Here is a 15,582-nt window from a genome sequence, read left to right on the forward strand (position 1 = left end):
TGATGAAGTCGTTGATGAAGAAGACGATGATGAAGATTGACGCGCTGCTTACAACCTCGGGTTTGCGCAAGCGCCTGCCCCTACCTGGTGTGCCAAAGATGTCGTGGCGGAACACAATCACCTATGGGGCCATTGGCCCCTTGTGTTTCGGCAAGGGGGAGGGGCACATTTGATGGGGAACGTAGCATGCAATTTCAAAAAATTTCCTACGATCATAAAAGATCTATCTAGGAGATGCATAGCAACGAGAGGGGGAGAGTGTGTCCACGTACCCTCGTAGACAGAAAGAGGAAGGTTAGTTAACGCGGTTGATGTAGTCGAACGTCTTCACGATCCAACCGATCCAAGTACCGAACGTACGGCACCTCCGTGTTCATCACACGTTCAGCTCGGTGATGTCCCTCGAACTCTTGATCCAGTAGAGGGTCAAGGGAGAGTTCCGTCAGCACGATGGCGTGTTGACGGTGTTGATGATGTGATCTGTGCAGGGCTTCGCACACGGCTAAGATAAATCTTGGTGTGCCTTTGGGGTGCTCCCTGTCCACGTATATAAAGGAGGGAGGGAGGAGGCGGCCGGCCTAGAGGGGGCGCGCCAAGGGGGGAGTCCTACTGGGACTCCCAGCCCTAGTAGGATTCCCCCTTCCTTTTTGGAGTAGGAGAAGGGGAAGGGAGAGAGAGAGGGAGAAAGAAGGGGGGGGGGCGCCCCCTCCCCTAGTCCAATTCGGTTTGGCTAGGGGGGCGTGCACCACCTCCTGGCCGCCAACCTCCTCTTTCCACTAAGGCCCACGAAGGCCCAATACTCTCCCGGGGGGTTCCGGTAACCTCCCACTTCTAGGGAAAACCTTACAGAATCTTAGCAGCAGCATGGCACAAAAAGAAGCGCTACTGCTAATTAGCAGTAGCGCGGGTAACCAAAACTCGCTACTAATACAAATTTAGCAGTAGCGCGTGCTGGCTAAACCGCGCTACTACAAATATCGACCAACAGTACCCACCAACCTAAGTTTAGCAGCAGCATGGTGTCACAACATGCGCTACTGCTAACACAATAGTAGTACCGCGCTTTTTACTCAGGTCGCTGCTGCTAATTTTGAAATTGGCTACACGGTTGGCTCCCCTTAGCAGTAGCGCGTGTGGGAAAAGCGTGCTGCTGGTACGCTCTTATCAGTAGCGCGTTTTTCCTCCCGCGCTACTGCTAAGACGCAACACACCACCACCTTTTCCCACACGTCCTCCCCTCCCCCATCTCCTCTCTTCCCTTTCCCCTACCTCCCACATCCTCCCTCTCTCACTCTTCTTCCTCCTCAATACTTCTCCCCCCATTACTCTCCCTCTTCTACCTACCTTTCTCTCTCTTCATTACTCCTAACTAACTACACCACCTCCATTAATGCATCTCCTTTCTCTTTTTCCTTCCCCCTCCACTAGTTGAAGTTGTCTCCTCCCAAATTAGCTAGGTAGGTAGATGTAGCATTTAGTTAAGTGACCTATTTTCCCCCTAACTAGATCTAACTTTGTCAAGAAGAGCTTTGTGCACTTTTGATCTCCCTACATCATCATCTCCACTGTGTGCTTGATCTCGAGATAGAGGTGATTAAAATTTCATGCTTTTGCAAAATGGAAATATGTTTATGTGTGTGTGATATGATAATTGGGCGATATGATAGAAATTGTGTATGTGGCATGAGTTGACACCAAATTGTGCTTTTGAGTTGCCTATGTTTTGCCGAAATGTCGATTTATTTCCGTTTCGGTGAATTCCGGGCAAACTCAAGATCTATATGCACGTCCTATTTTTAGGGAAGGTCATGCCAAATTTTTGTATGACTTTAATGCATGAACACATTTTTATAATCAATTTGTTTATTATTACCGTGCAGACGTTCACGATGGTCAGTGGAACGATGGTGGACAGGTGGTTGCGGTCGGCGGTGCAGGACATGAAAGAAAATAACCGGACAGAGGTTTTATGTCCGTGTCGAAAATGCAAAGGAATAGTTTGGCTTGACCCCTATGACGATGGTCGTGTCGAAGCGCAGCTGCTCATGACTGGTTTCATGGATGGCCATACTCGGTGGATAATTGAAGATGAGGATGACGATGTTGAGGACGCCGACGGGGCAGGCAATGACGACACGGGGCAAGACAAAGAGATGATCGATAATGGTGGCGGGGAAGAGGCTGGACATTGTGGCGGAGAAGGGGCCAAACATGGCGGAGGAGAAGGGGCCGGACATGGCGGCGGAGAGAACATGGACTCCACGCAGCAGAGTTCATCGGTACTAAGTTCAATCATGCGGGACCCTCATGTTCAAGCACTGCTTCGCAAGGAGACGAGTACTGAGAGAGCTGCTTCTAGAGAGGAGGCTAAGCTGGAGCAATTGGTGGTAGACTCGAACACTCCATTGTATGATGGTTGCAATCCTGAGGTGACCCGCTTGAGTTTCACGCTCCCACTCCTGAAGACAAAGGCTAAAACAAATGGACCGACACTATCCTCGATGAGCATCTCAAGTACCTAAAGGATGTTCTTCCCATGGGGAATCTATGTCCTACCAGTGTTGATCAGGGCAAGAAGATCGTGTGCCCTCTTGATCTGCTGCACGTTTACCATGCATCCATCAACAATTGCATAATTTATCGGAAAGAGCACGCGGAAAAAACAAGCTGTCCGATGTGCAATGCTTCTCGATACAAGAAGGCCGGGAAGAAATGTCCCCAGAAAGTTGTATGGTACTTACCGATCACTCCCCGTCTCCAGCAGTATTTTGTAGATCCCAAGGAAGTAAAGCTAATGCGCTGGCATGCGGAGAGGAAGAAGCCCGACGATGGAGATGATCCGAAGCTGAGACATGTCAAGGATGGAAGCCAGTGGAGAGAGTTGAACAACTTCTATCGGTATTTTGAATGTGATGCAAGGAACATCATGCTCGGCGCATGTACCGATGGCATGAATCCATTTGGCAACCAGAACACCAACCATAGCACATGGCCCGTGTTTGTATGGATGTACAACCTCCCCCCTGGTTGTGCATGAAGTCGAAGTACATTCACATGAGCATGTTGATTCAAGGGCCGAAACAACCAGGAAATAATATTAATTTGTATCTAGGGCTACTTCAAGAGGAGTTAGACACGTTATGGAAAACACTGGCCAAGACATGGGACGCTAGCAAAGGCAAGTATTTATACATGAGAGTCGCGTTGATCACGACGGTGCACGACTTCTCGGTTACGGATATGCCGCAGGACAGGTGTGCCATGTATATTGTGGATGCACGCGGTGCATGGATGATACGACGTCTCAGCAGCTAACGTCAAGGAAAGATGGCGGGTCTGGGATAATCGTCTACATGGGGCATCAAAGATGGCTCGAATAGGACGACCCGTGGAGAAACCATGGAGATCTATTCAATGGTCACGCTGAGCATCGAGGACCTCCACGTAAGTGGAGCGGTGCCCAAATCGATGAGCTATTGAAAAACTGGAAGGAGTGCCCCGTGCCGGGAAAGACGATGAAAAAGGCGCCGGAGCCGCTGCTGAAGGTATGAAAGACGAGGTCTGTGTTCTGGGACTTGGAGTACTGGCACAAACTCGATACACCTCATTGCCTTGACCAAATGCATATCTGTAAGAATGTCCTTGAGAGCTTGCTCGCGACACTGATGAACATACCAGATAAGACCAAGGATGGGCCATAGGCAAGAAAAGACTTGCAAGATTTGAATATCAAGGAAGATCTGCACATGCCGCCCCATAAAAAGTTAGACGAGACAGAGGTGGAGACAGAGGAACGGGAGAAGAAGGGCAAGAAAACAAAGAAAGAGGATTATTGCCCCCCTTCTTGCTTCACCTTAAGTCAGGCTGAGATCGATCAATTCTGTAAGTGCCTTACCAGAGTCAAAGTTAGTTCCGGTTACTATGGCAAGATAAGCAGATATCTAGATACGGACAAGAAAAGGTTCAGCGGGATGAAGTCCCATGAATGTCAGGTGATGATGACGCAGATACTACCTGTTGCCCTTACAGGGATAATGGACAAGCACGTGCATGGCACGCTTATTAGTCTCTGCAACTTTTTTGACGTCATCTCTCAAAAGTTGATCAGTGTGAAGCAACTTCGAAGGCTACAGGAAGAGATCGTTGTGATACTGGATGAGCTTGAGATGTACTTCCTGCCCGCGTTCTTTGACGTGATGGTGCATTTGTGTGTCCATATTGTGGACGACATAATAGACCTGGGACCGTCATTCCTGCACAACATGATTCTGTTTGAGAGGATGAATGGGATCATCAAAGGATTCGTTCGTAACATGTCCCGTCTGGATGGAAGCATCGTCCAGGGCTATCTGACACAAGAGTGCATCTCTTTCTGCAAGAATTTTCTATATGGCACAGACCAGCCGCCTGGTGTTAGTGTTGGCTTGCCCGTTAACAAGCACAATGGGAGGCTCGAAGGAGAAGGTCACTCCAACGGTTGCAGGGAACTGCACGTGGCATACTCAGATCGACGCAGCGACTTTGAATGTGCAAACTTGGTAGTGCTACAACACCTAGATCAGGTAGATCCTTTCGTGCCACTGCACAAAGAAATTATCGCAAAGAAGTACTGTGACCGGGGGGTATGCAGAATGGACACCGAAGTCACTAGAGAGCACAACTCCACTTTCCTGCATTGGTTCAAAGAGCATATTGTTGCTAATCCCCCGGAAGAGGGCTCTAAGGACGGATTGCTCATATACACCTTAGCACATGGCCCCTCGCCCAACCTCGTAACCTATCAGGCATATGATATCAACAGATACACGTTCGACACGGAGGCCAAAGATATGGATAGTGATGATCAGAACTCAGGGGTGACGATGGGATGCATGACGCTGGGCACTGATACGTCTCCAACGTATCTATAATTTTTTATTGTTCCATGCTATTATATTACCTGTTTTGGATGTTTATGGGCTTTACTTTACACTTTTATATCATTTTTGGGACTAACCTACTAACCAGAGGCCCAGCCCGCATTGCTGTTTTTTTGCCTATTCAGTGTTTCTAAGGAAAGGAATATCAAACGGAGTCCAAACGGAATGAAACTTTCGGGAGCGATCTTTTTGGAACAAACGTGATCCAGAGGACTTGGAGTGCAAGTCAAGAAATAATCGAGGAGGCCACGAGGGTGGAGGGCGCGCCCCCCTACTGGGCGCGCCCCCTATCTCGTGGGCCCCGCGGGCGTCCACCGACCTACTTCTTCCTCCTATATATACCCACGTACCCCGAGAACATCAGAGGCGACCATGAAAAACTATTTCCACCACCATAACCTTCTGTATCCGCGAGATCCCATCTTGGAGCCTTCGTCAGCTGTCGTGGAATTAACACGTTAGATGTCCTAACAGAAGGACTTAGTCGTGGAGCCATCGCAACGAGATTAGATTAAAGGGGTTAAACTGGAACAAGGGACACAGGAAGTTTATACTGGTTCGGCCCCTTGCGGTGAAGGTAAAAGCCTACGATCCAGTTGTTGTGGGATTGATTGATATCGATGAGCAGGGAGCGAATCCACTTTACCTATCTCTTGAGCTATTGTTTCTTGTCCCTGAACTGCCGCTGGGTCCTCCCTTTATATACACAGGTTGACGCCCGGCCGGTTTACAGAGTCCCGAAGCCGGCTCATAGAAGTGTCCGGCTCGGTCTCTTCCTTTCCCTAACTTACAATACAAGTTATACAAGTATGGAGGTTTACAACTATGGGCCCTAATCCGCCTTTGGGCTCTGGGCCTCTAAGCTTTAATAGTAGAGTGCCATCTTCTTTGTCTTCATGGGCTTCAATATAGATGAGCGTGAACCGGCCCCTCCTGGGCGGTTTACACTCAGTAGTTATATCCTCAACATTAGGCCCCAGATTGATTTGAACCTGTTCATGTCAATCTTCAATACTTTAAAAAATTCCCTGAACATCTTCTTATGATCCTCGTAAACCGCCATGATATCTTCTCCTTATAAACTTTCGTAAACCGCCATGACGTCATCTTCCGAAATTGCAGTAAATCGTCATGACGTCATCTCTATATAAAAAGGTTATAAAGATTCCCTTCATTAATTATCTTCCGAAGATTGAGGCGAGAGCTGCTCCCCATTTTACTATTTCGGCTCCTTGATTCTCGCTCTTGCCTACTTTATCCCTTCGCCTTATAAATAGGCTCAGGGGTCCTTCCTTTTTCTCCTTCCGCACTTCTTCTTCTTCCTCTCAACGCCCAAGCCCGACAGCTCCGCCGCCGCCATCGACCTTCAAGCACTGCATCGTCTCTGGCCGCTACATCAACCTGAACGCACCAGAGATCCATGGTTCTTCTCCGCTACTCCTGCGACTCCGGTAAGCCTTCTTCCCTCAACCCGAGATCTGCCTTAGGGTTTTAGTGCTCGTCCGTGTTCATTAGTGTTCATCCATGCTCATTGCTTTGCCTTTACTATCTCCTTGAATGCCGATCAACTTGACCTTTTCCTTCTGCGACCGAAGCTATAGTTTATTTTGCCTCACCATAGTATCTTTAGGACCATGAACAGATCCCATATGGATCCTTTCTATTCTACTATCGCCATTTAGGGCTTTGATTCTTTTTCTTTTCCTGAACTGCGTTAGATCCAAAATAATAATCCTTAGCTTGTGAAATTTGTTTGTGTAGAACTTAGTAATTTTCAGGTCTGCTGCCCTTCGTCCACTGTAGGCGGTTTAACCTGTAGAAAAAGACAACCCGGCAGGTACCATTAGCCCTCTCGTAAACCGCCATCTGTCCTTGAACACCCATCTCCGTTTTAATGTACACACACGCTTTGATTAAATTCTCCGGTTTGATACCAGTTTGTGCATATCAATCTTGAACCGTGAACCGGCGTTTGCACTTCCTTTACAGTTTGTCTTCCAAAATGGCCAAGCAATTCTCCTCTTGCAACTGGGTTCCTTCCCGGATCACAGAAGCACAACTCAATGGATATGTTTTAACTAGCGCTTTGTCAAAGAAGGAAGTCATTCATTGGAGAGTCCCTGTTGCTGAAAACCCTCCTGAACCTCAAGATGGAGAAGTGGTTGTGTTTATGCAGCATCTGGACCGAGGTTTTAGCCCTCCCGGATCAAAAAATTTCCGTGATGTACTTGCCAGCTTCCAACTCCATCCTCAAGACATTGGACCAAACTCTGTATCCAATATCTACAATTTCCAAGTGTTCTGTGAAGTTTACCTTCAAGAAGAACCAACTATTGAACTCTTCAGGAACTTCTTCCACTTGAACCGCCACACTGAATTTTATGACGGCCCCAATACTGAACTTGGCGGAGTGACGATTCAGAAAAGGAAAGAAGTCGATTTTCCTCATGCCAAACATCACAGCCACCCCAAAGATTGGAATCAAACATGGTTCTACTGTCAGACCACCGCTCCTGCTGATGAAAACCCTCTGCCGGGTTACCGTGCTCACCGGCTCAGCAATGGACATCCACTGCCTCAGCGGCTCACTGCTAAAGAATGACAAACATATGCGCCTCAACTTGCTAAGCTCTGGGCTCTTCTAGCAAACGGCTTAACATGCATTGATCTCATCCATTGCTGGGTATCATGGGGTATCCTGCCCTTAAGCCGCCGCACCAGGTTGATGCATGAGTATACCGGGGACGTCAAGGACCCTCAATGGCACCATGAAATACAGATGACTGATGATGAAGTCACTGAGTCTGTCAAAAAGATGCTAGATGAACCGATCGCTGAGTGCAGCAAGACTAGGTTGCGTCCCTTTTATGCTTCCAACAAACTGCCAGCGGTAAGAATTTTATCCTTCTGCTTTTTAATCCATTTCCGCTTTAACATTTTTTCTGATAACCTTTGTTTATTCTTACAGGCCAAAGATCCTTTCTGGAAGAGGAAAACTCAACACAAACTGGCAAATGCTCAAGACAAACTGGCGAGGGTTCCTCGTGGCAAGAGCAAGGCCACAAAGAGGCCAGCCAAGAAGAAAACCACCGAGTCCTCTGATCTGCCCGAAGATGTTGATGATTCAGAACAAGAGGTAGAACTTGACTCCCTTGGTTCATTTTTCATACATCTTATTGACAACGACCATTACCAGGATGATGCGGAAGCTAGCCATGCTGGCCAAGTAGAGGTAATCTCCCTTTCCTCCAATTCCGATCTTGTGCCAGTAAGAAAAATCCGTCGCGCAGTCCAGAAAGTGAAGCGTTCACATCCTTTCACTCATTTGGATCCACAACATCCTGAAGCTCATCCCACAACCCGTCATAGTGGCGAGCAAGTCACTTCCCCTGGTTTACCAGACACTCCAATCTAGAAGCGCCGCGCAGAGGTCTCTTGTAATTCTAACAAGTCTTATCCCTTGGCGGGTTACTTCCGATGCCCTCTTAATCCGTCTGACTCAAATTATCAGGTAACTTCCAATTCGTCCTCTGGCGATTCATCAACCACGCAAATGCCTCCCCTCAGGACTATCCCTGGGTAAGTATAATAATTTTAGCTTTGCCTTATTGCGCCAGTTTACCATCTTAACCTCTGTTCGCCATTTTGTAGCGCCAAAGCCCGCCTCAGCAAGAAAGCAAAGACCAATGCCCCCACTGATGAGATTGAACTGGAGAGAAACTCCGAAGGTGCTGGTGGAGATGCTAATATTGCTATGGATGATCCTGTGCCACGAGGTCAGGACACTGATGCTAATCCACCAGAAGTTAACCCGGCGAGCCCTCATGTCAATTCACCAAGCCCGCATGCCAATCCTCCAAGTCCAACTGTTGATCCGCCGAGCCCGGCCAAGGCCTCAGATAAACCGGCGAGGCCAAATACATCAACTGATGATGTTGCGATTACTGGGTTTGGCCATACTTCTCTAGGTAATCCTGTCGCTTTGTCAAAGCACAGTGCCAAAATGGAATCTGCTGCTGAAGAGAAAGGCAAGTGGAAAATTGATCTGTCAAGTTATGCTCATCTCCCCGCTCAAGAACTTCATTCTGGATACCTAAACCGCCTATACACAAGCCATGACTATGAGGCTGGTTTGGTCAACTTGATGAAGGATCGTTATGAGGTAACTTCAAAACACTTCATAAATTTTCTTTGCACTGTATATCAACTCCATTGTAGCCCCCAAGGCCCGGTTTATCTCTTCAAGATGAACCGGGACTTTAAATAAAAAGACTTTCAACTGTGTAGCCCCCAAGGGCCGGTTTACCTTTTTAAGATGAATCGGGACTTCTGTTCCAAACTTGTCCTTGTTGAATTCCTTCACCTTTGATTTTTCTAATCAATTATGCATTAGCCCCCAAGTGCCAAGATTAATACTTGTATTGAGCCTTAGGACTTTGAAGGATAGTAAAAATAAAAAGCAATCCGCATTAGCCCCCAAGTGCCAAGGGTATAACTTGTTATGTGCTTGGGACTTAGGCAATAAAGATTCCCAGATTGCCAATCTTCAGGAGAACATCAAGTACCATCAAGCAGAAACCTCCAAGGCCAAAGATGAACTGAAGGGCGCTTTGACTACCATGGAGCAATTGAAGGATGGTTTCAAAAGTGAGCGGGTGGATTGGGAAACAGAGAAGGTTGCTCTTTTAAAGCGGGCTGAAGATGCCGAAGCAGCTCTCAAACCGGTGGCAGAGGAGCTAACTGGGCTAAAGCATCAAGTCAATGCTATGACTTCAGCAATATTTGGTAAGTACTCTTTGTAAGCACCTTCCTTTAGCATTTTTGAAGTTGCCGGTTTAACAGCAAATTCTTAAACTGTTTGTAGGTAGTCGTGTTGCTCACCTGGGCTCGGATATGCGGATGAAGTTGAAAGCAGCCTACATGTTGATAGAGCAACTGTATACTGGTGCTCAACGAGTCATCTGTGCGGCCTCCTTCAACAAACCGGCACCAACCTTGATCAAAGATACATTGACCAAGTTATCTATGACCCCGACCCAGATGGAAGAGGTAAAGCGATCTGCTGGAAGGGCTGGCGCTTTAACAACACTGACTCGGGCCAAAGCGTGGATTGCTGATCTTGATCCGGCAGACATCGCGAAGGGCTATCCTGGTCAACAAGAAGACGGATCAGACTTTGATAATGAAGCCCTCAAAGCCTTGACAAAAGAGATGCGCCCACTGGCAAGCCAATTGGCTGAAGAGGTTGACTTGTCTATCTATCGGTCCAGCTATGATGCAGACAACAAGCAGGTTGACGCAGCTGTGAAAGAAGCATAGAATCTTATCCCTCCAATCCGTAAGCACACCTATGCCCCTGACGTTGAACCGTCCAATCTTATAAGCAATGAAGTTGTCTTCCAAGCCTTAACTAGGATTGATTGGACCACCCTTGACTTCCAGCGACTGGGTGAGGAGGAAGAAGTTGAACCGGCGCGAGATGATCCTTCAACTTCACGTCAGCCTGGTGACGAATCCTAAGCCGGCAGCAGGTTTGATTTTCACATATAGCGTTGTGTGCAACAAACAATTATTCTTTTGGGCATAAAAGCGCCTTGTAATTGGCTAGTTGAAATACTTTGACCTTCTGCCATCGTGCACTGCTACCTGATATTGTAATTCAGCATGATTGTTGCTATGCTTGCTTTATTTGCCTTGGTATTTCGTATAAAATCCTGCCTTCTGCATTTGAAACACTTAAACATGTCCTGGCGGTTTACCACCAGACAGGTTATGATACCCAATACAGAACCAGAATTCTCATAACCAAGGTTATAAAGTAATGAAATATGAAATATATCATACCTGTGATATTAAATCACTTTTGTTGGTTTACCAACTTGTGTAGTAAGGGTGATAACCCAAACCTTGAGTGTTTGAAAACGCCCACCGCATTGTGCTGGTGCGTAATAAGCCATGCCGGGTTACGATAAACACTGGATGATCATCCTGGCGACTTATAGTCAATGCCGGACTGGATTAAGAGATGTCGGTTCATAATTGATTATGTGCTAATAGCTGATAACTGTAAGCCACGCCGGGTTAGGAAACACCAGGTTGATGTAGTGACATATAGTCTGGCCGAGTCAATATACGCCGGTTTAACTTAGAACCTTATCAAAAGAGTTGAAACTTTGCAAAAACAAAATAAAATAAAACTTGTAGTCGAGGCTTTTCAAGGGCTGCCAGCCCAAATTCGAGGCTTTTCGTGGGCTACCAGGCTGCTGAGTTAAACCATTTGACAAAGCCTTTTAAGATGGGCCTCCAACTAACCAATCGTCATTTTAACTTTGACCAGTTCAGGGTCTGTATAAGATTGACTTGTCAAATGTTCGGTGGGTCATGCCAGGATTACCTGGATAAGAGTGGCTTACTTGATGAAGGCAAGTTAACCTGGGGTTTTAGGTGAATACACCAGGCTTCCAAGCCGTGGGTTGATACCCAATTACAAGGGTCCTTAAACTCTTTGTTGCTTTACACAAAGAGCCCCCAAATAACTTTGTGAGCTGTGCTCAATGGGTGCCTATGTTTGAGTTGTGGTTTTAGCAACAATACTCGCTTTGGCCCCTTGGGTGTGAAGCTCCCAAGCTGTATTGTGGCATGATAGCCGGTTTAATGGACAAAACAGGATGTCGCTTTGTAAGAAGAAGCCCCCTTGTAACCAAGAAATATTGGAAGAACGGCAGAGGCCCTTCTTGTAGCAAGGATGCCGATTTATTATATTGATCATAATATATACATTGTCAAAATATGTACATAATGAGAGCCTATGGCTCAGGCGTAGTAAGGCCATAGAAGAGCGATATTCCACGGCCGACGGGTCTCCTCCTCTGATTTGCTTGAGTCTTTGTGCTCGCGAACGTCGATGAGGTAGTATGATCCGTTGTGCAGATTCTTGCTGACCACAAAGGGCCCTTCCCAAGGTGGGGATAACTTGTGCATATCGGTCTGATCCTGGATGAGCCGGAGCACTAAGTCGCCTTCTTGAAAGGTTCTTGTTTTAACCCGGCGGCTGTGATAACGCCGCAGGTCTTGCTGATAAACCGCCGAACAAGCCAACGCCATGTCCCATTTTTCATCTAACAGGTCCAGTGCTTCTTGACGTGCTTGCTCGTTGTCCGCTTCAACATAATTGGCAACCGGGGCGAGTCATGACGAATATCACTTGGGAGTACCGCCTCTGCCCCGTTAACCATGAAGAAAGGTGTATAACCTGTAGATCGGTTTGGGGTGGTGTTTATGCTCCATAACACAGATGGTAGCTCCTCCACCCAACAACCCGGCGTCCTCTTCAAAGGAACCATAAGTCGGGGCTTGATGCCCTTCAAGATTTGCTGATTGGCTCTCTCAGCCTGACCATTAGATTGGGGGTGAGCCACAGATGACACATCAAGCCGGATGTGCTCTCGTTCACAAAAGTCCTCCATCTCGCCCTTGGAGAGGTTCGTGCCGTTATCTGTGATGATGCTGTGTGGAAAACCAAAACGGAAGATCACCTTTTTGATGAATTGAACCGCCATGGCTGCGTCACACTTGCTTACTGGCTCCGCTTCAACCCATTTAGTAAACTTGTCAACCGCCACCAATAGGTGGGTATTCTTATCTTTGCATCACTTGAAAGGTCCTAGCATGTCAAGCCCCCAAGTAGCAAATGGCCAGGTGATGGGAATCATCCGTAGCTCCTGAGCCGGAACATGAGCTCATTGTCAGAATTTCTGACAACCGTCCCACCGCCTCACCAAGTCCTCAGCATCCGCATGAGCCGTCAGCCAATATAAACCATGACGAAAAGCTTTAGCAACCAAGGATTTTGAACCGGCGTGATGACCACAGTCTCCTTCGTGGATCTCTCGTAGAATCTCACGGCCTTCTTTAGGAGAAACACAGTGCTGGAACACACCAGAGACACTGCAACGGTGTAACTCGCCATTGTGAACCACCATGGACTTGGATCGCCGGATGATCTTTTTGGCCAAGACTGCATCCTCTGGCAACTCGCCCCAGTTCATATACGCCAAGTATGGAACCGTCCAATCTGGAATAATATGTAAAGCGGCCAACAACTGTGCCTCCAGATCAGGAATAGCGAGGTCTTCCTCTGTAGGCAACTGAACTGACGGGTTGTGTAAGACATCCAGAAAGGTATTGGGGGGCACCGGTTTACGCTGAGATCCCAGCCGGCTTAAAGCATCAGCTGCCTCATTTCTGCGCCGATCAATGTGCTCCACTTGATAACCCTTGAAGTGACCAGCGACAATATCCACCTCTCTTCGGTAAGCCGCCATGAGTGGATCCTTGGAATCCCAAGTACCTGAAACTTGCTGGGCTACCAGATCCGAGTCTCCAAAGCATCGTACCCGGCTTAAGTTCATTTCCTTAGCCACTCGAAGACCATGGAGTAAGGCTTCATACTCAGCTGTATTGTTAGTACAAGGGAACATTAAACGAAGAACCTAATGAATTTTATCACCTTGAGGGGAAGTAAGGACAACTCCAGCCCCTGAGCCCTCCAATTGCCTGGACCAATCAAACTAGATAGTCCAGTATGTACTGTCCGGTTTGTCTTCTGCTATCTGCAATTCTGTCCAATCATTGATGAAATCCACAAGGGCCTGGGACTTGATAGTTGTTCGAGGCATATACTTCAAACCATGTGGTCCAAGCTCCATAGCCCACTTAGCAACCCGACCAGTTGCCTCCCTGTTCTGGATTATATCCCCCAAAGGAGCAGAACTAACCACTGTGATGGGATGACCTTGAAAGTACTGTTTAAGCTTCCGACTTGCCATGAAAACCCCATATACCAGCTTCTGCCAATGTGGGTATCTTTGCTTTGACTCAATGAGCACTTCGCTGATATAATAAACCGGCCTTTGAACTGGGTACTCCTTCCTAGCCTCCTCGCGCTCCACCACAATAGCTACGCTGATAGCCCGGGCATTAGCAGCCACATATAACAACATTGGCTCCTTATCAACTGGAGTAGCAAGAACCGGCGGTTCAGCCAACTGCTTCTTCAAGTCTTCAAACGCCGCATCAGCAACATCGCTCCAGACAAAACTGTCTGTCTTCTTCAACATCTGATACAGAGGGATCGCCTTTTCTCCCAACCTGCTGATAAACTGGCTCAAAGCCGCGATACGACCCGCCAAATGTTGAACATCATTGATACATGCCGGTTTAGCCAGGGATGTGATAGCCTTGATCTTTTCCGGATTAGCCTCAGTGCCCCAGTTGGACACCTGAAAACCCAAGAGTTTGCCAGCCGGTACACCAAAGACACACTTAGCTGGATTAAGCATCATTTTATAAACTCTCAGATTATCAAAGGTTTCCTGCAAATCAGTTATGAGTGTCTCTGCTTTCCTGGACTTCACCACAATATCATCCACATAAGCATGAACATTGCGCCCAATCTGAGTATGAAGACAATTCTGCACACTCGTTGATAAGTTGCCTGGGCACTCTTGATCCCAAAGGGCATAGACACATAACAAAAGGCTCCTAAGGGAGTGATGAAAGCTGTCTTTTACTGGTGAGGGAGTCCTGGACTAGGGGGTGTCCGGATAGCCGAACAATCATCATCGGCCGACTCCAAGATATGAAGATACAAGATTGAAGACTGTGTCCCGTGTCTGGATGGGACTTTCCTTGGCGTGGAAGGCAAGCTTGGCAATATGCATATGTAGATCTCGTACCATTGTAACTGACTCTGTGTAACCCTAGCCCTCTCCGGTGTCTATATAAACCGGAGGGTTTTAGTCCGTAGGACAACAATCACAACAACAATCATACCATAGGCTAGCTTCTAGGGTTTAGCCTCCTTGATCTCGTGGTAGATCCACTCTTGTACTACCCATATCATCAATATCAATCAAGCAGGAGTAGGGTTTTACCTCCATCGAGAGGGCCCGAACCTAGGTAAAAATATCGTGTCCCTTGTCTCCTGTTACCATCCGCCTAGACGCACAGTTCGGGACCCCCTACCCGAGATCCGCCGGTTTTGACACCGACATTGGTGCTTTCATTGAGAGCTCCTCAGTGTCGTCACCGATAGGCTTGATGGCTCCTTCGATCATCAACAACGACGCGGACCAGGGTGAGACTTTTCTCCCCGGACAGATCTTCGTATTCGGCGGCTTTGCACTGCGGGCCAATTCGCTTGGCCATCTGGAGCAGATCGAAAGCTACGCCCCTGGCCATCAGGTCAGATTTGGAAGCCTAAACTTCACGGCTGACATCCGCGGAGACTTGATCTTCGATGGATTCGAGCCCCAGCCGAGCGCGCCGCACTGTCTCGATGTGCATGATTTAGCTCTGCTGCCGGACAGTACCCTGGAGGCCGCACATGAGTCCGCTCCGACCCTTAATTCAGAGCCGACCGCGCAGATCGAGGATGGGTGGCTAGACACCGTCTCGGGGGCTGCAACCTGTACAGCGATGGAGCCGAATACTGACCTTGTCCCTTGCGACACTTGTGACTCCGAGGTGCCGGACTCCTCGCCGGACTCCGAACCTCCTGCGCCCCCTCCAATCGAATCCGATTGGGCGCCGATCATAGAGTTCACCGCCGCGGACATCTTTCAACACTCACCTTTTGGTGACATCCTGAATTTGCTAAAAT

This window comes from Triticum aestivum, chromosome 1B (genome assembly GCF_018294505.1).
Source record: "Triticum aestivum cultivar Chinese Spring chromosome 1B, IWGSC CS RefSeq v2.1, whole genome shotgun sequence".
Classification (NCBI taxonomy): Eukaryota; Viridiplantae; Streptophyta; class Magnoliopsida; order Poales; family Poaceae; genus Triticum; species Triticum aestivum.